The sequence below is a fragment of the Callithrix jacchus genome, chromosome 1, assembly GCF_049354715.1.
Source record: "Callithrix jacchus isolate 240 chromosome 1, calJac240_pri, whole genome shotgun sequence".
Classification (NCBI taxonomy): Eukaryota; Metazoa; Chordata; class Mammalia; order Primates; family Cebidae; genus Callithrix; species Callithrix jacchus.
In genome coordinates this window covers 30,929,432-30,954,142 of record NC_133502.1, presented here as the reverse complement: position 1 = coordinate 30,954,142, position 24,711 = coordinate 30,929,432, and the positions used below count along the sequence as shown (strand labels likewise).

At 37.8% G+C, this 24,711-nt stretch overlaps 1 long non-coding RNA gene across 2 annotated transcripts in view; it reads left to right on the top strand.

Annotated features, from left to right (window-relative positions):
- Positions 1-13,676: 13,676 nt before the first annotated feature.
- The window catches only part of LOC118152819 (uncharacterized), a 175,938-nt gene continuing 164,903 nt past the window's right edge, over positions 13,677-24,711 (top strand). The window contains exons 1-3 of one of the 2 annotated variants that reach the window (XR_013525646.1): positions 13,677-13,747; positions 15,442-15,500; positions 20,590-20,666. This is a non-coding gene — a long non-coding RNA (uncharacterized LOC118152819). Of the gene's footprint in view, positions 14,548-15,441; positions 15,501-20,589; positions 20,667-24,711 lie in introns of both variants that reach the window. The other variant, XR_013525635.1, reaches the window with a different exon arrangement.

The window sequence follows — 24,711 nt, the reverse complement described above, 5'->3', positions numbered from 1 at the left end:
TTTTGTGTTTTTTTAACACAAAACTAGATAATTGCCTTTAAACAAATAAAGTATGCGTTGCAAGGAAGAAATGTCTATTTTGACAGTTTCTCAAAATAAAATTCTTCTTTTCTTACTAATAAAACAAATTACATGAATCATCAACTAATAAGGATGGCTGAAATAAAATGTTCAGCCACTTCCTGTTTCAATATGAATTGTCCAAAACTTATACCATCACTGTATTTAGACTAGGAAAAAAATGAGATGGCTGTGGTATGAGAAACACTGAGTCCTAGCACCAAGTTTATTAATGTTTTAACAAACTTGTATAAGAATTTTAATCACTATGTGCTTGTTAACTCAAATAAGAAGTGGGAATCATATTCAATATATTAAATATTTTTGAGAATTTCTGTGAGATGTAGGATTGCAGATTAGAAAACAGTGCTAGTTTTTCCACCCCTTTTCTATACCTTGCCCATGGCATGTTTCCCTCAGATACAGTGGCCCACACCTGTCTCTCAAACCCTTACCAAAGAGCCCTGAAACCTGCTCCTGTCTCCTGCCACAACCTCAGAATTCATATAAAGTTGCTGAAAGGGTAAGGTCATGCAACCCAGATCAATGGGAGTTAACTCCCTATCAGCATACTTGAATCAATGGCATACGGGAAGTCGGAGGGACTGCTAGACAAAAATCCATTTTGCTTCTCCTTTTCAATAGACTCTTCCAGTCCTGTGTTTTCTGCATGGCCTCTATAGAGATGTCTCAAGTGTCTGAGTGACTTCTTGACTCTCCTCATGAGCAATAGTAAGCTTAATTATGCATCACCTTGCTGGGGAAAAAAGACGATTACTCGTGAACTTTTAAAAGTAAAGTTCTTTAAGTGTTACCATAGGAGATGCTCAGAATGTATCCCTACTTTAGCACCTGCCCTAGTACAGGGACACTGAGGAACATGTGTAGGGGATGTTTCAAATGAGGCTTGTCTACGATTTAGGAATTGTCTTTGGTAAAAGAAGTCCATTAGAGATATCATCATATATAAGAATCCCCATGGGCAGAAGAGGGTATGGCAGGAGAACATGAGAGACTGTGACGGGAGGTATAAATCATTTCTGTTTAAAAGCCAGACTACGACAACAAAAAATAATAAAGTACTTTTCAGTATTTATTTTGATATAATTACTTTAACATAAACCATGACTTTTTAGCATGTTTGCAATTAAGATAATATTTTAATGTCCTTTTTTCAGCTTGCACTGGATGTTCTATCCTTTGTATTTTTATTCCTCCTTTGTTTTATTTGCATCCTTGGGCTTAACTATAAAATTATGGATCATGCTTTTAACACATTTTCTTTGCCATAAAGCAAGCCTCTGAAGGGATATACTTTATGTGTTACATCAAATGATAGTTTTATAATAGTCAGCATTTATTTTATGCAGATTGAAATGCATTAAAATTTTTTAATGGCAATCAAGTAAAAATATCTTTCCTCATAGATTTTTTGTGTCTCATTCACTTTGCTCAGTTTTCATAGTGCTAACCCAAAGGAAGATCTTTGTTTTATTTTTCTACTTAGAAGTCTTAACACAGAACTAAAAGCAAGACCTAAAAGAAGTATGTGTTCAATTATGAGTCCATGTGAACTATATTTGTTTTGGTTAATCATTTAAACAATTTTTAGAAATTGTTTAACTTGCTTTTGCTAACCATGTTAGTGTCTGTGAAGATGATGATAACATTTAAGTCTCAAGTGCAGGGAGGCTTCAAGATGCCTGACTAAAGGTGCCTGGCACTTTGCCTTCTCCATGAAGGACAAAAACACTGAACAGACAACAACATGTCAAATAAAGCATCTAAGACAGAACAATGGAATTCAGTCAGGAAGTGACAGGGAGCCTCTGAGGCATGAAAGAAGAGTGAACTGAGGCAGTCTACCTGGCCAACATCAACCTGGATCCAGAAGGAATGCCCCAGTCATGGGGAAAAGGCAAGGAAGAGATCTCAATAGGTCCACATTCCCACCATGGACTCCTGCAATCCCAGCTACAGGAGAGCCCCTTGACCCTCATGGATTCTTAAACTAGAATAGAGGGCTTCTTGAAATCCAAGCAATGACATTGTTCCAGAGACAATATTCATGCTGGATCCCACACACTGCCTGAGACCAAAGCAACTATAGCACTTTGCTATTTTGAGAGCCAGCCAAGCCTCCACCATACATCTTTCTCTGGAGCCCCAAAGCCCCTGCATCTCTCCATCCCTAAGGCCCCACTATTATTTCCACTTCCAGGTCAACCAAGAGGGATATAGCATTCTCATACTACAGGACCCCTTGCTATGATTGGATCCCAAGCACTCTAGACAATACAGTGTCCTACAGACTGGAGCAACTTACCTAGGAAGCAATTCCCTGGAAGAGGGAGCCAGAGCATATGCTTCTTGGAGACTGAGAGCCAGCTGCTTGTGGTTACAATTGTGAATTATGCAGCTATAAACGTATGCATATGTGACTTTTCCATATAATGACTTCTTTCCTCTGGGTAGGTACTCAGGAGTGTGATTGCTAGATCAAATGGTAGACCTACTTTTAGTTCTGTAATGACTCTCCATACTGTTTTCTATAGTGGTTGTAGTAGTTTACATTTCCACTAGCAGTGTAAAAGTGTTCCCTTTTCACCACATTCAAATGAACATTTATTTACCGAAACCAGCTAGGTTGTGAAGACCCCCACCCAGGTGGTGCTAAAGGAATTAAGAAACAGACACAGAGATAGAACAGCAAAGTGGGATATCAGGGGCTAACAGCCTTTCTAGCTGACAGCCTCAAGCAGACTCTGACCCACGTATTTATTCTCTGTGAACTGGTGATTATTTTTAACAAGTAGGTGCTCTGTGTTTTCTCATAGAACCAAGACAAACTAGGCAGCTGATGCCTCCTTATCACTTGTCAAAGACAACCTAGAAAGCCTTCTCTATGACAGAACCACGGAGGCAGGGTCACACATCCTGTGCTTGAAGAATTAGTTTAACTGGTATATGATATATATATATATATACTGTTTACTACTTTAAAATGTCCCAATTTTTTGCTTAGGCAGCTGGCTCAGTTTTCCTTGCTGTCATTCTCAGCAAACAACATAATCCATCAGCATGCCCCCCTTCCTGTTTTAGCAAAGCTAGGTAAGCAAGCACAGCTTCATCTTGGCGAACTACTTCTTGGAGGATTTCAGAGCCATACCTTTTTTTTTTTTAGAGTTTTCATGTTGTGGCCATCATCCTTTATTTACAATCCATCACATGTCCCCACACTTCCGTTACAAATCATGTCTTGGGAGCTGGACTGCCTGTGTTCCTACAGTCAGTGGCAGAGGCAGCTGTTTTGGACCATTGTGGGGCCCACAGGATCCCAGATGTCCCTGCCAAGGGGGCAAGAGCAACAGCTGCCCTGCCCCAGGAGCTGCATCCCTTGGAGGTGCCAGTCTGCTCCACACAGCTTCAGGGAGGAAACACACACTCCACACCAGGCACATTGTATCTATATAGATAGATAGATGCAATGATGTATCTACATATACATAAAGATATATCTAAATATATTCGTTAAAAAGTTAAAACTATATACTAGTTAATGAAACAAATATGACTGTAAAAATGAGTGAATTATCTAGTATTTTAGAATTGGCTATTGTCCAGATTTGGAAATCTTCTTAGCTTTATTTTAAAATAATTTTAACCAATTTATTTTAAAGAAACTTATGAACTCTGCCTCAAAACATCTGGTGAAATGATCTAAACTTAAAAAATAACACCTCTAAATGGATATATCTTTAATGCAATTGGCTTGATGAGTGATATTGTTAGTTTTGATCACTATGAACATCCTTTATTTCCAAGCATGGTCAGCTATGCACCACTTTCAATTATATTATAAGTAGAGAGAAGACAAGAATAGAAATAAAAAAGTTAACAGCCAGTCACAGGTTCACTTTAAAGAGTTAACTCTAAAGACAGACTTATAAGACAGAGGATAGAATTTTTAATCTGAGCAATAACCACTGTTTTTATTGCACAAAACTCTGAACAGAGAAGATAGGCAGTTGATGAGTGCCATTTTTATCTGGAAATTGTGTAATTCAGACCTTATATCTACCCCCCCCACACATTCACATATATACCTTTAAAAAAGGTAGAATAGGTATAACAAAGTCATATTGTTTAGGAAAAATAAGGTAAGAGCCATTCAGACTGTTGTCAGATGGTATCTCATTGTGGTTTTGAGTTGCATTTCTCTAATGGTCAGTGATGTTGAGCTTTTTTCATGTGATTGTTGGCTACATATACATATCTTCTTTAGAAAGATATCTGTTTATGTCTTTGCCTACTTTTTATTGGGTTGTTTGTATTTTTTTTTTGTAAATTTGTGTAAGTTTCTAAAAGATGCTGGATGCTAGAAAAGTCAGAATGGCTATTATTAAAAAGTTAAAAAATAACAGATCCTGGGGAAATTGGGGAAAGGAGTACTTTGTTTTCCCCTCTGAAATCGAGTCTTGCTCTGTTGCCCAGGCTGGAATACAATGGCATGATCCTGGCTCACTGAAACCTCTGCCTCCCAGTTTCAAAAAATTCTTCCTCAGCCTCCTGAGTAGCTGGGATTATAGGCACCCACCACCATGCCTGGCCAATTTTTGCAATTTTAGTAGAGATAGGGTTAGTAGAGATGGCCAGAAAAGGAACACTTATACACTGTTGGTGGGAGTGTAAATTAGTTCATCTCTTGTGGAAGATAGTGTGGTGATTCCTCAAAGATCTAAAGATAAAACTACCATTTGACCTAGCAATAGCATTATTGGGTATATATGGAAAGGAATATAAAATATTCCACTATAAAGACACATACATATGAATGTTCATTGAAACACTAGTCACAATAGCAAAGACATGGAATCAATCTAAATGCCCATCAATGATAGACTGGACAAACAAAATGTGGTACATACACACCATGGAATACTATGCAGCCACAAAAAGAACAAGATCATGTCCTTTGCAGAAACATGAATGGGGCTGGAGGCCATCATCCTTGGCAAACTAACACAAGAACAAAAAAACAAAACACTGTATGTTCTCATTCATAAGTGAGAGCTAAATGATGGATCCCATGGACACGTAGAGGGGAACCACAGTTATTGGGGCCTATCAGATGGTGGAATTTGGGAGGAGGAAGAGGATCAGAAAAAATAATGGATATTAGGCTTAATACCTGGTTGTTGAAATAATCTGTACAATAAACCCCCATGACATAAGTTTACCTATGTAACGAACCTTCACATGTACCCCTGCACTTAAAATAAAAGTTAAAAAAAAGATAAGAGCATAGAATCAAGAGCAGTAAAATTGGAAAGTGATTGATGATCTTCTAATCTAAATGTCTCAATTTTACAGTGAGTAAAACAAAACCAGATAGTTTGACTTGCACAAATGTAACCAAAACTCTCCTCGCATTCAGTATACACTATTCATACATTTCTTTCATTCCCATTTCCAATCTCAATTTTTTTTTTGTGGTTGAAAAACTATTTTCCCCCTTTTTGTTTCCTCTCTGGCCTTCAAAGACACTTTTCGTTAAAGGATCCAGTTTAAAATAATTTGAACATGAAATGTCACATGCCCAGAATTATGTTTTCTTTCCATTATTTCTTTTTAGACTGAGTCATGAACACAATCTCAAGATAAAAAGATTTGAGGATAATAGTTTTATATGCTGTTTATAGAACTAGTAAATAGGTATACTTGGTATTTTTCCTAAGGACTAATACATTTTTAATCTTCAGTTTATAAACTAGGGTCTCCAATGTGTAACATTTTTAGATATTCTGTGAACTTAAGAATCTATCAATTAATGATTATCTGTTAAAAAAGGGAATTTATTTGTACACTATTGAGTAGTTCATAATTTATTTGTTCTCTGCTTTTTAAACATACATCAGTTTCTATATGATTTAAAGAGACCAGCATTTCTAACATGGTATCATAAATATAGTATATAATTATTGGTGAAAGTAAGGTACACGGATTTGCTCTGGTCAAAGAATAGGGAGAGGCAGACATCCTGGCCTGGATGACTCAGCAAGTTTAGGGCAGAGGCACATACTCCACTTGTTATATGACCTGTTTGTGTAAACTCATACTTAGCTCTGAGTCACAATTGTGTGAAAATGTATAACTGCTCTGCTGACACTAAACGGGCTTGGCTGGCCCTGGTGCCCAGAGAGGGAGTAATGCTATTGACCCCTGTAAAAGAGCCAGTAGCCTTGCAGGTGGGCAGGGGGAGCCAGGAACCAGCTTGTGCCGGTTAAGCTGGGATAAAGTTAAGCTGCTAAACCTGTCTTTGGCCTTGCAGGCCAGGGAGTGCAGCTGCAAGCATGGGGACGGCAGGAGCCATAGAGCTGGCTGCTGAGAGGAGCCACAGAACTGGAGCAGACAGCTGAGATACAGGTAGACAGTGTGAGAGAGCTGCTCATGGGAGAGCTGCTGAATTAAGCCATATTTCACCTGCCTGTGGCTCCCCAGTGTTCTTTAAGCTATCTGCCCAGCCATTCACTCCCCTTGGACCTCCGCTGGGGCTGAAACCTGAACCTGAACCTGAACCTGACATTTGGCATAGTCATGAACCTAACAATTAGTGATGAGAATGGGATGAGGTGAGTGGGTCTTCAGCCCTCAAGGCTTCTGGGTCTGCTACATGGCAGCAATGCTGCACCCCAGTGGAAACGTAGGGGGCCGGGAATGGGTTTCCTGCAAGTGTGGAGAAGGCGCCGAAGCAGCTGAGAGAGCACAGCATCAACAATGAACATGCCTTTGCTCACAGAGTCAACTGGACATTTATAACTGTGCTGTGGGAAGTGCATGCCCAGTCCCCATGGGAAGAAGAACCTCTGTTGCAGGCTTGCCCAGTGATCCACCAGAAAATAAAGCATGAACAGCTGTTGGGCCCCAAGGGTGGCCCCAGGGGATCCCCACCTGCCCACAGTGCTGGAACACATTTCCTAAGGTACCTGTGCCCTTGGTGTTGTGGGAGTTAAGCAAGTAATGTCTTCAGTCATGTACAAACTTAGTGCAAGTCATTTGGTATAAGGACACTCACTGCTGCACAACCTGGTCCCACCTGAGCATTCCAGTTCACAGATTTCCTGCTGAAGTCAGGTGGAAGTGTAAAGCCTTTTCTGTTTGATAAGAGACTGGCCAAGATTCCCGGCTTAGGGGACACTGGATGACCAGAGGCACATGTAGACTTGGCAATCCATTGCTCTGCATCACCAGGATACATTTCCAGGCAGGGCGACATAGACTGCTGTGAAACTAGTCAGTGAGAGTGAAACCTGTGTCTCTGCACCTTGGCATCGCCATCTGGCTCTCCACTTATGGGCTGTGTGTGTCTCTCCTATACCTGAAGACTTTCTGGGCGTGGATATTTCACATGACTTGGGAGTTGTGCCATCTATCACGGACTCAATAGACGGTTTGACAATGGAACTGAGATGGTGTCACTTTGTGGTGGACTTGGCCAATGCATTCCTCTCAATCAGCATTGCTCTAAAGAGCCAGGAAGAGCTGGCCTTCGTGAGAGGGTGATGATGGATTTCCACAGTGTTGCTGCAGGACTACATGCATAGTCCCACCATATTTCATGGTCTTATTGAGGATGTTATGTTAACTTCTGATTCTCTTGAAGAATTAGAAGTGGCAATGCCCCATTTTGCCTGGGATTAAATGATGAGGGTGAGACAGCCTTTCCTGGCAGGTATACAGACTATTCAGCAGGCACAAACCCTGTGGGCAGTTGACCAGGGGCGCCCATTTAAACTCGACGTGCATGTGACCACAGATAGTTTTTCTTAGGGCCTACAGTGGTGCATGGAGTGCTTGGGAGTTCCAGTAGGCTTTTAGTCCCAACTAGGAAAGAAGGCTGAGCTCTGGTGTTTATTAATAAATAAACAGTTGCTAACGGCCTATGCTCTGCCCTTCATTCTCACAAGAGTGTGGCAGGGTGAGTTACAGTCATCTTGCGGCCGACTTGACCAATAGTGGGGTGGGTACATTCATGAGTAATGACCCCCAGACTGGAAAGGCACAAACATCCACTTTGCAAAGTGAGGTGCCTACTTAGAACAGCAGAGTACCCTGAGTACAAGTCCTTTAGCAGCAGAGCTATAAGAGGACTTGGGACCAGGGCCTATGTGCCAAACCTGTGTATTGGGTCTGTGTGCCCAAAACCTATGTCTCCCTCAGCCTATGGGGTGGAATATAAGGTACATGGTTGTGCTTTGGTCAAGGAATAGGTTGAGGTAGACATCGTGGCCAGAATGACTGAGTGAGTTTAGGGTGCAGGCGCAAATTCCACTTGTTATATGACCTGCGTAAGCTCATACTTGGCTCTGAGCTACTATTTGAAAAGGTATAACTGCCCTGCTGACACTATATGGGTTCAGCTCTCGGTGGTGTCCAGAGAGACAGAGTAATGCTGCTGACCCCTGTAGAACTAGTCACCTTGAAGATGGGCAGGTGGGGAGCCAGGAACCAGCCTGTGCCCAGAGGGAAAGGGTTAACCTGCTGAGCCTGTAGTTGACCTTGCAGGTCAGGGAGTCTAACTGCAAGAGTGCGGGTGGCAGGAGCCACAGAGCCAGCTACTGAGAGGGCCACATAGCCGGAGCGGATAGCCAAGATACATACTGAATAAAGCCGCATTTCACCTGTCTATGGCCCCAAGTATTCTTTCAGCTATATGCCCATTTACCCACTCCCCTAGAACCTCAGCTGGGGCTGGAAACCTCACCCTGAAACTGACAATTGACATATTCGTGAGCCTAACAGTGAATAAAGCTTCTATTTTATATTTTGTGCATAAAAATTCTTAATTGCTTGAGTCAAAGGGCAAAGAAAGCCAATATGTGAACAATTTCAAGAGTCTTCTGAGTGCAAAAAGAAAGATATGCAGTAATTTTTAAGCAACTTCAATAATAGTAATGCCCAATATTATTTAGATTGTTGGAATTTAGAGTTTAATATATAAAGTATACATTGCATATATACATACATAATTTTGATGTTTATATACACAATAGTCCTTACACAAAACAACAAATTTGTTGTATTTAAAGATACACCTTAAAAAAAAGTTTCAGCAAAGGTATTTTTCCCAGATTACACAGATGGTAATTGAAAGGCAAAATTAAATCCAACTTTTCTCTCCTTTCATGCATTGTTGTTTTCAGTATATTTGTTGCCTCATTACACCTCATCTAATTGACAAGAAAATTAGAAATTTTACAGTATTTATTTAGTTTTTAGTATCTCACAGGGTTTTTAAAAAATATATTAGCACAAAGGAGAGTTTGTGTACAACAGAAGACAGTGATGCATTGATGACTAATATTCTTTGGCAATGATCGTAATATCCTCTCATCTATTCAAGCTGGGAGCCTCAAATAATTTCATTACTCACATTTTTCACATTCAGTTTTCCCCTCTATTATGCCACCAACATCAACTTAAGCAGGTCCGGCCTTTCAATTCCCATCGCTTTCATTTGACTCATTACTGTTCTACACCACTGCAAGGGCATTAGCCCCTGCAGTCAGAATTAACAAAGGGAAGGCATCAAAAGTTGTATGGAAGTCAAATATGTTACATATGTATTCTGTTAAGTTGATGTGTATTCTGATAAGTAAATGTGTATCCTGTTAAGTTGAATGAGCCTCCCATTAGTTTCAGTGTATTCAGATGTGTCCTGATAGGATGATAAATATCACTTGAGTCTTGAAACAAGCTAGGGGAAAGTTGCTGGCACATCATTGGAACTCTTGCCCTTAGTTCAAAGATCTCTAAGACTTGGGGGATATTAAGGATTAATATAACAAAGATATATTTACTCTAAGTTTCAGAAGCTGTGTCCTAAGCTTAGTAAACTGTGGAATCAAGCAGTGATATTCTAAAGAGTAGGTTATGTAAATGATGAAACTGCAATATGTGTAGATCAACAAACAGACTCCATTTGTAACAAGCTTTTGGATTTGTCTCGTGGGCAATTTTTAATCCTACGCACAGCTGATAATGGCGATTATTTGTAGCTATTGGACAGCCAATGACAAATCAGACATGGTCTCTGCTTTGAAGAATATAGAGATGGATGGAGAGTATACACTTCCAACAATCAAAATGCAATGTGACATGTGCTGCCATAGAACTGTGCACCAACTTATCTCTGAGTAACTCAACTAACTGATCTTATTGTGTAAGGTCACAGAAAAGGAATCCATAAAAGATCATGGAGAGGTCAATTTTTCACTGTAATTGTTATAAACGTTATGACTTATGAAACAATGAAAAGGTAGTAAAATATGTTAGAAACATGTCAAAATGCAAAAGCAAATATGTGTCAATAGTATAGCTTGTTCAAAGAGAATAGAGGAGTTCCCTGTGCCTGGAGTTCTATGGATAGAAAAGAGAAAGGGAAAAAGAAATGGAGAGCTAGTATGAGCTTCTGAAAGCGTATATTGCTATGGATAGTAGAATATCATCATGGATTGTTATAGAATATCCTGAATAGTTGTTTGTATTAAAGGGACAACATTCACTAATTGCAGAAATATTAAAAGCAAGTAAATTGCTTAGAGGTCTCTAGTAATAGTCACAAAGTTGAGTAAGAATGGGAAAATAATTGATACATTACCTTGCGGAATAATTATTGTTAGGAGGTGATCTTTAGGAGATAGTGAAAACATCCAGGATGATATTCAGCTTTCAGATTTGCTTTAATTGGTGCATGAGAGTAAAACTAATTGACAGAGTTAATGTAGAAAGTGGAGGTTAGGGAACTGATTATAAGGTCAATTTTAGAAAGATGCTACTTGAATGTTTAGAGGGGTTCTTTTTCAAATCTTTTCTGTTGGAATAATGTTAGATTCACAGAAAAGTCACAAGATATTACAATGTTTTCATATACCTTTCACTCAGCTTCCCCTAATATAAACATATTTTATTAACTGCATTCATTTCCTGTTACTTTGGAAGCAAATGGCCACAAATTTAATAGCTTATGCAAACACAGATTTATTAACTCACAGTTCATATGTCCAAAATGGGTCTTACTAGGCAAACATCAAGTTATCAGCAGAGTTACTAACCTTTCTGGAGGCTCTAGAGGACAGTCTAAATTCTTGTTTTGCAAGGTTATGGACAACCACTTGCCATTCTTAGTTTGTGGCCCCCGTTCATCTTCAAAGAGAGCAAGGGATAGTTGCATTAATCTCATCAACACTTTCTCATATTGCTTTACTCTGACATAGTGTATTTTGCCTTGTTTTTCCACATTTGAGGAATAATGAATTACTTTGGACCCAACTGGGTAAACCGAGATATTCTACCAATTGAATGCCAGTGTATTAGTGAATTCTATTTGCTACCTTAATTCCCTTTGCCAGGTAACTTCATATATTTACACAAAGTTACAGGGATTAGAAAATAAATATCTTTGGAGGGTAATTATTCTGCCTACCTTGGTACTTTCGTCAAAAGCATTTTTTTTTTCGTATTTTGCCAATTTTTCTCTTACAACTTCTCGGCACTATTTTATGCACAGCAGGTAAGCCACATTGGTACCCTGCCTGAACGTGTTTGGTTTCAATATTTTTGTAAAATGAATTTTAAATTACAGGATGGCAATTTGCAATTCTCACCTTCTGTGAATCCTCCCCAAATGAAATATCACAACCACTCTGAGAGCTGTGATATTTTAGGAGAACCAACAATATAAAGATAATCTAAACTCTCTTATTTTAAAACATGATAATTCTGAATAATGAGTTAATTTTCTTTTCAGTGTTTAATTTTTATTTTACCTATAGGAAACACTCATCACTACTCTTATTGTTCCACTTGAATTCATTATTTTTCTCTACTGCCTAACAAATCAATAGCTGCCTAACAAATCTTCCTACTAAAATGATTTCCCATCATATTATGTCTTCCACACAATGGTTCAAAATATCTTTTTTAATATATCGTGTTCTTACCCCAATCCTCCAATGGCTTCCTTTTACAATAAGAACAAAATCGAATCTTTCTGTCCAGAACTGAAAGACTGAACATGATCTTGCTCACCTTCCAGACCTTACCTTTCACCACCATCTGCCTGATTTATTCTGTTCCTCAAGTTCACCAAAAGAGTGCCGCCCTCAAGTTTTTCTACCTACTATTTCTTCTGCTTAGAATAATCTTTCTCTAGGTATGTATAGGCTTGCTCCTTATTCCTTACACTTCCCGTTCAAATGTCGCCTTTTTATAAGATTGTGAAGAAAATAGATCTAAAATGAAAAGCCCTACAAAAAATAGCAGTATTTTCTTTCCTCTTCCCTTTAATAAAATTTCATTTAGTACTACTTGAATATTAGATTTAAATATTAGTTACAATTAAAGCTAATTACATGTAATTAAATAGTAGTTAATATTTTCAGCCATCTGAAGGTTTCTAGATGTCAAGCCTTGTTCCAAGCATTTTAGATGTATTAAATCATTTGCTTCCAGAAATTCTCTGAGCTAGACATCATATTTAATCTTCATTCTACAAATGAGTAAATTGAGGCTCAAAAATATAGATTATTTTCCTGAGAATGATAGCCATTTAATGGAAATGTCATCCAACCTTACTGTGATGCTTCTGGATTACATAATGCTCACGCTTGTCTAATGTAATCGCTGTCTAATGTAATTTTTTCGAAACAACTTTAAGAACTATTTAAAAAATGTATTTAAAATAAGTTATCTCTATAGTCGTTTTGACAGGGATTTTTTCATTTTACAGGGATATTTGGGTAAAGTAAACTTAAGACACTTCTAAGCTCTACCTTTATTTCTTTCAACATCTGAAACCTCAGCTTCATGCAATTACTTTTACCCAACTCAATTCTGGCTCTTTCATTTGTACCCTCAATTAATGTACATGTCTGTCTGAAAGTCTCTTCTGTGTACTTCTTCATCTGATTTTTATGTCTAATATAATTTGCGTTCCATGGCTTTTGTCTTTCTCTTAAGCTTACCACTGACATAAACAATGTATACTACTTTCTTTTCATATATTCATATCTCCATTAATTATATTCTCACCGTCTGAAAGGAATGTTCTAGCATTTTGTTGGGGATATTTGTATCAATGTTCATTACACATAATGGTCTATTTTCCTTTCTTATGGAGTCTTTTTCTGGATTTGGGATGGGTAATATTGACCTCATAAAATGAGTCTGAATGTGTTCCCTCTGCTATTTTGGAGGAGTATTTAAGAAGAATTAGTGTTAATTATGCTTTGAATGTTAGATAGAATCTACCCATCTAGCCATTGAGTCTTGAGGTTTTTTCCCTTTGGCTATTTTTGATTAATAATTTTATCTTCTTATTTATTATTTCTTTGTTCAGGCTTTCAATTTATTCTTGATTCAGTTTTAGGATGTTTTACATTTCTAGAAATTTATCCATCCATTCTATCTTATCCAATTGTTTGAGATAAAATTGTTCCCAATAGCCCCTTCTGATCTTTATTATATTTGAGGCATCTGTTGTAATGTATTCTCTTTCATTTGTTTTTATTTCCTTGTGCTTTCTTTCTTTGATTATTAATCTAATTAAGAATGTCAGGAGAGGATCCAAGATGGCCGAATAGGACCAGTTCCGGAGTGCAGTTCCCAGCAAGAACGACGGCAGAAGGTGAGTGCCCACCGCATTTCCAAACAAATTTTCACTGCCGACAGACCAGGAGATTCTCAGGCCGAAAAGCATCATGAGTTTTCAGCACGGAAGTTTCCGCTGGTGCTGTGTAGGCGCACAGAAACCCACACAAATCTGGGAGGCCGTTTCGATGGGTGCCTGGAAGGCCTGGGAGACGCCCATTTAACTGAAAGGGAGGGGGCAGAGACAGGGAGCCAGGCGATCTGGCTAGTCGGGTACCACCCCCCAAAACAAGCAATCTGAAAAGCTCTGGGTTGGGAGTTTCGCAGCAAGCACAGCTGGACCCAGGACAGTCCAGCTCAGTGGGGGGAAGGGCGACCACCACTACCGAGGTAGTCCGACTTCACCAAGGCAGATCACACACAGCTGGGCACAGCCTGCGGCAGCTCAGCAGCGCCTCTGCTGGCAGACTGTGACTAGACTACTCCGTGTGAGGCAGGGCACCTATTTAAAAAGGCAACGGCTCCACAGGAACGTATAAAGAAAGCTGACCTTCCTAAGACAGAGCACCTGGGAAAAGAGGCGGTTATGAGTTCTGCTGCAGCAGACTTAAAGGCACCTGCCCAGCAACTGTGCACGGAACAATGGAGTTCCCAGTACAGCACTTGAGCTCCCTTAAGGGATAGACTGTCTCCTCAAGCAGCTCCCTGACAACCCCTATATACCCAAAGAGACACCTCATAAAGGAGAGCTCAGGCCGACATCTGACAGATACCCTTCTGGGACGAAGATAACAGAAGAAACCGGCAGCAACTCTTACTGTTCTGCAGCCCCCGCAGGTAACCCCCAGGCAAGCAGGGTCTGGATGTGGAGAAATAGAAACACTTTTACACTGTTGGTGGGAGTGTAAACTAGTTCAATCATTGTGGAAGACAGTGTGGTGCTTCCTCAAGGACCTAGAAATAGAAATTGCATTTGACCCAGCAATCTCATTACTGGGTATATACCCAAAGGATTATACATCATTCTGTTTTAAAGACACATGCACACATATGTTTATAGTGGCACTACTTACAATAGCAAAGACCTGGAACCAACCCAAATGCCCATCAACAATAGACTGGACAAGGAAAATGTGGCACATATACACTATGAAATACTATGCAGCCATAAAAAATGATGAGTTCGTGTCCTTTGTAAGGATATGGATGAATCTGGAAACCATCATTCTCAGAAAACTGACACAAGAACAGAAAATCAAACACTGCATGTTCTCACTCATAGGCGGGTATTGAACAATGAGAACACATGGACACAGGAAGGGGGAATCACACATGGGGTCTGCTGGAGGGAGACAAGGAAGGGACAGTGGGGGGTGATGGGGAGGTCAGGGAGGGATAACATGGGGAGAAATGCCAGATGTAGGTGACAGGCAGATAGAGGCAGCAAACTACATTGCCATGTGTGTATCTATACAACAATCCTGCATGATCTACACATGTACCCCTGAATCTAAAGTACAATAATAAAATAAAATAAAAGAATGTCAGTTTTTTTATAAAAACAATTCTTAATTTGTTAATTTTTTTGTTATCTTTCTATTATTTATTTATTTCTGCTGTAATCATTAGTATTTATCTTCTGCTAACTTTGGGCCTAGTTTCTACTTTTTGTAGTTCCTTGATGTGTAGAGTTTGGTTATTTATTTGATATATTTCTTCTTTTTAATGTAGGTGGTTATTGCTATAAACATCCTTCCTAGGATCACTTTTGCTGTGCCTCATATATTTTGGTATGTTTTGTTTTAATTTTCATTTGTCTAGAGAATTTTTTTGAAATGTCTATATATATGGATTTTATATTAGAAGTCTTTTATAAATACCCACTGTTGTAAGTTCTATAAAAAATCCCTCATGTAATTATTGTATGTAATAATTTAAGCCAACACTCTTGGCCAGACACCATAATAAATAAAAAATTCTCATTCACAGAGAAAAACAAGGTAAACACAGCTCTCCTCTCATATCCTTATGTTCTACTTAGGGAAACAAAAAATTGTATAAATTAAAAGAGAAAAATATTCAAAACAAACAAATAACTAGATGAAGCAAGGGCCAATTGTATTGGTAAGAAAGTAAGGTTCCACTAGAAAACACAGAAAATAATTGACCTCATAGGATTATTTAGGTTTATATCTCCAAAAGTAAAGAAAGGAATAGACAGAAGTCTAGAAGACTAATCCAGATAAAGGCAGTGGATACCCAAGGAAAAACATCAGTGCTTTACATGGACTGGCATGTTCTAGAAATCCATAGAGAATGTTGTAACTGGAGCTGAGTGAGAAAGGATAAGCAGCCAGGGATGAAGCTGGAGAAAGAAGCTGGACCTGGGTCAACAGGCCATGTTAAAGGGTTTAGATTGTATTCAAAATCTAATGGAAAGCTATTACAAGATTTAAAGGGTGTGAGCAACATAATGTAAGTTACATTTTTAAAATCACTCCACCGCAAAGAATGTATTAGAAAGTCACCCGAGAAATCAGTTAAGACTCCATGGCAATAGTCCAAGAATTAATTGTGACTTGGGCAAAAGTAGTATCAGTAGAGATGGAGAGAAAAAGAATGAGTCAGTATATTGTAGTCAGAAAGGACAAGGTTTTCTGTTGAATTGGTTGTGAGGGGTCAGAGGGTGGAGTAAACCATGACTGTTATTTTTGACTTTGGTATCTGGGTAGATTTTATCGCTCTTTACTAAGAATAAACTAGTGAACCACTCTGAAGTAAAAATTAAGAACAGTATCTTAGAGATTGTTTTAGCTAGCTTTGATGGCCATAGTGCAAAATGTGATAGACTGGGTGGCTTCAACAACAGAAAATCATTTCTAACAGTTCTGGAGACTGAGATGTCTAAGATCATGGTGCCACAATGTAGGTTTTATCATCAGGCCTCTTCTCTTGGCTTTTTCGGGATAATCCTCTGGGTGGCAATGATCCAAATCAGTTTATCCCGCAACTTTCTAATTTGTTATTCTAAATAATAACTATAGAATATACTTGGAACTCAATTTCCTGATATAGGGAAGACACTGGCCAAAACAGCACATTGGCCCAGGATTTTCTGTGATACCTGGCGTGTAAAACCCAGGGCATGCTACTTCTTAGACTCTCTCAGCTATGGTGCAGGTGGAATATGTGCAGGCAAGACTTTATCCACCCCACAAAGCTTGCTGAGTCTTGAGGAACTAGTTTGAAATGAATTCTAGTTTTCCTTTGCTGCCTATCTGTAAATAATAAACCACTTCATGTAACATGTTTTGTGTATAAATCTTTTGTCCCACTGTACTGAAACAAATTGGTGATCACTGCACAGTAAACCAGCTTCACAGCTCATATGTGACCACCATCTCTCTGTGTGCACACATAAACTCTTCTTCGTATATATAGTATGAATGAGAGAGAGATCAGACACTCTCTGGTCTTTCTTATAAGAGCACTAATCTCACTGTGAAAGTACCAGCCTCTTGTTCTCGTATAATTCTAGTTACCTCCCCAAATCCCCATATCCATATGCTGTTAAACTGGGAGGTAGGACTTCAACATATGAATTTTAGAGAGCAAACAAATATTCAGTCCATAACAGACATATTAAATTTGAAATAGCTCAAAGACATCCAAGTAGTTAAATCAAGCAAAGCTTATAGATGAATTCAGAAGTAACAGAATAGCTCTGGCAGGGAAGTGCTTTTAGTAATTATGAACCTATATCTATACCATATACATGGGGATGGGAAGAGGTATAGTGGGAGCCCTGAGGCACTTTGATAGTTAGACATCAAGTAGAGTGGGGAGGAGTTAGAAAATAGATGAACAAATAATCATCTTTATTGTTTGAGAAAGGTACAGTTAATTGATTACAATGCTCTAAGAATTCAAATTTAGATAAAAGTGAAAATGTCTGCTGTATTAGGCAATAAAAGGTCATTTTTGACCTTAAGAAACAATAATGGCTGGGTGTAGTGGCTCACGCCTGCAATTCCAGCACTTTGGGAGGTTGAAGCAGGTGGATCACCTGAGGTCAGGAGTTCAAGACAAGCCTGGCCAACATGGTGAAACCCCATTTCTACTAAAAATACAAAATTAGCCAGATGTGGTGGGGCATACCTGTAATCCCAGCAACTCAGGAGGCCAGGTAGGAGAATTGCTTGAATCCGGGAGGTGGAGGTTGCAGTGAGTCAAGATCACGCCATTGTACTCCAGCCTAGGTGACAAGAGTGAAACTCTGTCCCAATAAATAAATAAATATATAAAGATGAAAGAATAAAGAATTCTAAATTTGTATAAATGATTTTTGTTATGAAAGTCTTATGAATGTAAAAGCAACAGCTCATGTATAATTCAGGGGTAATTTCCTGAAGGATATTATCATTAATAAAAAATTACAAATATTTAGAGAGCTTTGTATATAATCATATTTTTTAGTAATTATAATACACAAAAATGGCAAATTGCTTAATATCCAGTAAGAAAGCATTAGATCTACATGCCATTGCACTCCAGCCTAGGTAACAAAAGCAAAACTTTGTCTCAAAAAAAAAAAAAAGCATTAGATCTAAAATTCACATTTATAAATAAAATGTTATATATGGTTATTAAAATCATGAGTTAGAAAAATAATTAACTGACAATAGCTTTTAGGGGATTTTTGTGTCTATAGACATACACACATATATATGGGGTGGATATATACATATTGTATATACATATATAGTTTTCTAAAACTGAATGTAACCAAATTATATTTGAACTATAGGTTTAAACAAATATATATCTCTACCCATCAATCAGACTAGCCATCCTTTCCTTATTGATTTCCTTATTGATTGAATTGTATTGCTTTATATTCTGAACCTAAGATGGGCCAAGTGTGGTGGCTCACTCTTATAATCTTAATCACTTTTGGAGGCTAAGTCAGGAGATTGCTTGAGCACAGGAATTCAAGACTAGGCTGAGCAACATAGCTAGACTCTGTCTTTATCCTACACCCCCCAAAAAGTTAGCCAGTTGCAGTGGTATGTGCCTATGGCTCCAAATAGCCAGGAAGGTGGGACAGGAGGATCACTCGAGCATAGGAGTCTGAGGCTGTTGAGGCTTCAGTGGTCACACCACTCCATTGTAGTCTAGGCGACAAAGCAAGGCTAATGTGGTTTTGATCTGTGTCCCACCAAAATTTCATCTCAAATTATTATAATATATCAAGGTTGGGACCTGGTGAAAGGTGATTAAATCACTGGGACAGTTTCCCCATGCTGTTCTAATGACAGTGAGTGAGTTCTCAGAAGAACTGATGGTTTTATAAGGGGCTTTTCATCTTTGGCTCTGTCTTGCCTGCTGCCATGTAAGATGTTCTGTTGCTTCTCTCTCATCTTCCGCCATAATTATGTTTCCTGAGGACTCTCCAGCGATGTGGAACCGTGAGTCAATTGAACCTCTTTCTTTTATAAATTATCCTGTCTTGGGTATGTCTTTATAGCAACATGAGAATGGACTAATATAGTAAATTGGTATTGGAAGTGGGGTTCTGCTATAAAGATACCAGAAAATGTGGAAGTGACTTTGGAACTCTGTACAGGCAGAAGTTGGAAGAGTTTGGAGGGCTCAGAAGAAAACAGAAAGGTGTGGGAATGTTTGGAACTTCCTAGAGACTTGTTGAATGATTTTGACCAAAATGCTAATAGTGATATGGACAACAAAGTCCAGGATGAGGTGGTCTCAGATGGAAATGAGGAACTGGAATAAAGGTCACTCTTGTTATGTTTTAGCAAAGAGACTGGTGGCATTATTCCCCTGGTCTAGAGTTTTGTGGAACTTTGAACTTATGTTTAAAGGGCAAGCAGAACATAAAAGTTTGGAAAATTTGCAGCCTGACCATGTAATAAAGAAGTAAAACCTCTTTTCCAGGGAGACATTCAAGCTGGTTGCAGAAATTTGCGTAAATCTTGTTTGTCATAAAAAAAAAATGGGGAAAATGTCTTCAGGGTATGTCAGAGACCTTCACAGCAGTCCTCCCATGACAGGCTCAGAGGCCTATGAGAAAAAAATGGTTCCGTGAGCTGGGCTTAGGGTCCCACCTACCTACCCCACCACCTTTCTGTGCAGCCTTGGAAATTGGCACTTTGTGTCCCAGCTGCTACCACTCCAGCTCCAGCTGTGCCTAAAATAGTCTAACCTACAGCTCAGGCTTTACTTCACAAGGGGCATGCCCCAAGCCTTAGTGACTTCCACATGGTGTTGGACCTGTGGGTACACAGAAGTGAAGAACTGAGGTTTGGGAACCTCCGCCTAGATTTCAAAGGATGTTTGGAAAAGCCCGAATGTTCAGGTAGAAGTTTGCTGCACAAGCAGAACCTTCATTGAGAACCTTTGCTAGGAAAGTGGAAAAGGGAAATTTGGGATTGGATACCCCATGCAGAGTCCCCCCTGGGGTACTGACTAGTGAAGCTGTCAGAAGGAGGCCATTGTCCTCCAAAACCCAGAATGGTAGATTCACTGACAGTTTGCACCATAATCCTGAAAAAGCCACAGACAATGTCGCCCACAAAATCAGCCAGGAGTGGGGCTGTACCCTGCAAAGCTACAGTTGCAGGGCTACCCAAGACTTTCGGAGCCCACCTGTTGCATCAGTGTGACCTGGATGTGAGACATGAAGTCAAAGGAGATCATTTTGGACCATTAAGATTTAATGACTGCCCTGCCTGGTTTCAGACCCACATGGGGCCTTAGCCCTTTGGTTTGGCCAATGTCTCCCATTTGATGAATGTATTTACCCGATGCCTATGCCCTCATTGTATCTTAGAAGTAACTAACTTGGTTTTTATTTTACAGGCTCATAGGCAGAAGGAACTTGACTTATCTCAGATGAGACTTTGGACTATGGACATTTAAGTTAATGACAGAATGAGGTAAGACTTAGGGGGACTGTTGGGAAGGCATTATTGGTTTTGAAATGTGAAAACACATGAGATTCAGGAGGGGCAGGGGAAGAATAATATGCTTTCTATCTGTATCCCCACCCAAATCTCATCTCAAAATTTTAATTCCCATAATCCCCACATGTCAAGGGCGGGACATGGTGGTAGGTGATTGGATCATGGGGGAAGTTTCTCCCATGCTGTTCTCGTGGGAGTGAGTGCATTCTCACTAGATCCATGGTTTTATAAGGCACTTTTCCCCCTTTGCTCATTCACTCTCTCTCTTGCCTGCTACCACATAAGACATGCCTTTGATTCTCTCATGCCTTCTGCCATAATTGTAAATTTCCTGAGGCCTTCCCAGCATGCAAAACTGTGAGTGAATTAAACCTCTTTCCTTCATTCCTGTATAAATTACCCAGTCTTGGGTATCTCTTTATAGCAGTGTGACAATGAACTGATACAAAGGCCTTGTGTCAAAAAGGTGCAATACAATCTTTATTTGAAATATATTAAAAGTTTGTTTGGAGCTTAATATGATGTGCTATATGCCTTTGAAAAGATTTTTTTTCTTTCAGTGGTAAACTTCTAGTTGACTTAATTTAATTCAGCTAATTAAATCTTCAATATTTTTGCCTGATACAAATCTCTGAAGATTTTCAACTACTATTTATCTATTTCTTCTTTTATTTTATTCAGTTGCTGCATTATATATTCTGAGGTGAAAGTGTGTGTGTGTGTGTGTGTGTGTGTGTTAATGTGGATATTCATGGTAATTAAACTTTATATATATAAATTTTTATCTTTATGTCAATGTTTTATTCTATATTTTATAATTTTAAAATTGATAACTCACTTTTTTGGTTTCTGCTTCCCTGAATAAGCTTAGTCTTTTCTGATTTGCTTTATTATGTTTCCTGTGGACAACTTGTTGTCAGATGAGAGATTTTCTTGATTTGATGGTATATCTCATATTAATTTATTGTAATAAATGTGATAAAATGTATTTTACCTTTTATTTATGTTTTGTATGCACACTATCTTGTTTTTGTTTTCTTTCCTGACTTTTATTGAAAGGTTTTACTATTCCATTGATTAGAAATCATAAATTTTGTTCTAATTATTGTTGTAGTTCCCCTAGCTTAGTGAAATTCATTCTTAGGTTTATATGTCTCTATTAATTAAATTTCTTAAATTGGATGCAGATATCCTAAGACCAATACTCAAAAATGGTTTCACTACCCTTCAGCTTCCCTTGCCTCTTCCATCCACCATCCTTACTTTGTATTGCTATTATGTAGAATTTTAAGTCAGAACTTTTGAATATAATATGTAAAATTTTATAAAAACAATATATTACTAAGCTACTAAATATTATTCTTCCTTATACAGACCTTTATCTGAATTTTTTTTCTTCTTGAAAGTATATCTTTTCCAACGGTAGTGTGACCATTTGTCTGAGTTTGCATGGGACAGATTTAGTTTACCTAGATTGATAAGCACAGTTGTAGATATTCTTTAGTTGATAATTATTCAGCATTTAGCCATGCTAAGAAGTTTAGACAAAAATTATATAATTACCCTATATAAGGATTTTTCAAAGCGGATAATAAACATTCTGAGACCTTGGATTTCTCAGAATAATTTCCTCTTTCAATGGAAAGACTTTTATTGAATATAAAATACAGGGTTGAGGTTTAGTTCATTGGCAGTTCTACTATAAGTGATTGGTCCTTTTTTTTTTTCGAAAATGTGATTTTTACGTCAGGAAGCATTAATAAAATGTACTCAGTTGTGGACCCATTCCTCATTTATTCTGTTTAGTATTTTTCAATCTAAAAATAATTGTCTTCCTTTAATTTTAGGAGAGTTTTAGGGTTTTGTTTTTTCATATTTTTTCCTCTATTTTGATCTTTTTCTGAAATTGAAAATATCTTTTTAGTTCTCTCCTTCAAATTTCTGTGGTAAAAAAAATCATATTTTTCTTCTTATGTGATGTATTTCTCAACTTCTTAAAGCCTACTCATTCATTTATTTTTCATTAATAGATTCATTCTGCTCTTCATTATAAGCTCTTGGAAGCTTTATTTCATGTTTACTATTTTTGTGCTCAGCAATTCTAATTTATTATTTCTTAAAATTGCTTGTAATGTTTTTGTTACTAATATATTTTCCCTTATCTACTTAGTGTTTACCACATTTATTTTAAGTTATCAAATTCTCTGAATTAATGTAGAGGGAGATATAGGTGGAGATGATAAAGAAAGAGATAGATCTATCTATCTTGCATATAATGGAGTTTTAGGTTTCTTTTCTATATTCTTAAAGAAATTGTTCTCAGATATTCTCACAGGTGTATTACATACCTTGGTTGTTACTGTCTGCTCAGGGTGAGGAACTCAAAGACTAAGCAACAGCTTCTGTTTCTCAAATGTTGTGTAATTAGTGGTCTTAGGGCAGAAACTGGTAGGCTCTTAGAAAACCTCTATGTGCCTACATTTTGGGAATTGATATTTCTAAGAACTTTCTCCATCAGCTGTAATCCCTTAAGCAATAGATAAGCTGGAGGAGATAGAGAAAAACTTGGTGTTTATGCTCTCAGAAAATACTATTTTTACATTTGTGATCAAAAATATCCATTTTCCACTTGACAAAAAGCAAGAGTGTACACCTGACAAAAAGCAAGAGTGTACACAGTTCAGGTAAGGTACACCTGAACTATACATGAACTGTGATGGTGCTCAGGCTCCCACTCTGGTTTGTGGTTCCTCAACACTCTCTTACCCTTCAACATTTCCAAGTCATTCTCTCTTTCTTCTCTCCATTATCATTTTCTGTGGCATTGGAGTTATGGTATTGGATACAGAGACAATAACACTTGTTAACTTGCCGTAATGTCAAGAACTAAAATATAGGTCTCTGTCTCTGTGTTTTCTACACACACATGCATATACAGACACACACATTTTGCCGTTTCTTTACTCCTTGCTTGTACTCTCTCCACCTTATCATCCAACTCACTAAATTATTATTTCATTCATATCTATTATATTATCTGTCCTCTATGTGAAATGATATTTCTGATTTTTATTTTTTTTACTCCAGGACCCTTAGCAGCAATGATATTCCTGTAGCTTTATACAAGTGTAATGCAACATTGGAGGTCTTGGTTTCTAAAACTAGCCATGTGTCCATTTTTGTTTAACTAGATTTCAGGGATTAGTTATAATAAGCAAACTATTGTCATGAAGTGTAAAACTAAGTCACAAGTTAGAGAGTTTACAAAATGTAAGGATTTTTAAATTTCACATTGTAGTATATGTCTTGCTTTTTTCTGTTTATAGAATTTGGGGTACTGACTTAAATTATCGATCTCTAAGATTCTTTTAGTCTGTATTGCCATACTTCCTACTACTTCTAAAATACTTATTAAATCTTCAAATATTTTTTCTCATTTCATGTCTGTTTTTAAAACAAAATTTCATTAATCAGGAATTAAATTAAATATACTCTGGGATTAATTTTTTCTATATAAACTTTATTCTTGGAAGACTTTTGGAAAAGTTAAGCAAAACCTCTCTGGTTTTGGAAAGTAAACTCTTTGGTCTACAAAGGTGACATACAGTACTCATCCAGTAAGGAACGAATTAGAATTTCATAGTTCATCTTATTTAATGCCCATATTTTACAGATGAGGAAAGCAAAGCCCAGAGAAGTTAAGTGACTAACTTAAGGTTATATAGCACTTAATAGCATAGCTGTAACCAATGAGGAAATCGCTTAACTTTCTTGGTCTGGTACATTGTTTAACATAGCTCAGTTAAGTTCAAATGTTGCAGACTAATTCCATTTATTTGCACAATATCAAGCCATACAAATTAAGATAAATTATACAAATAGGTCACAAAATATAATGTGCTTTTTTTGTCATAATCATCTTGAAAAATCAACTCTAACATTCTTATATCTCCCAAATTACTTCTGATACTGTGAACTGGAGTCTTTATTACTAGAGTTTTAGTATAGTAGTTTTTAA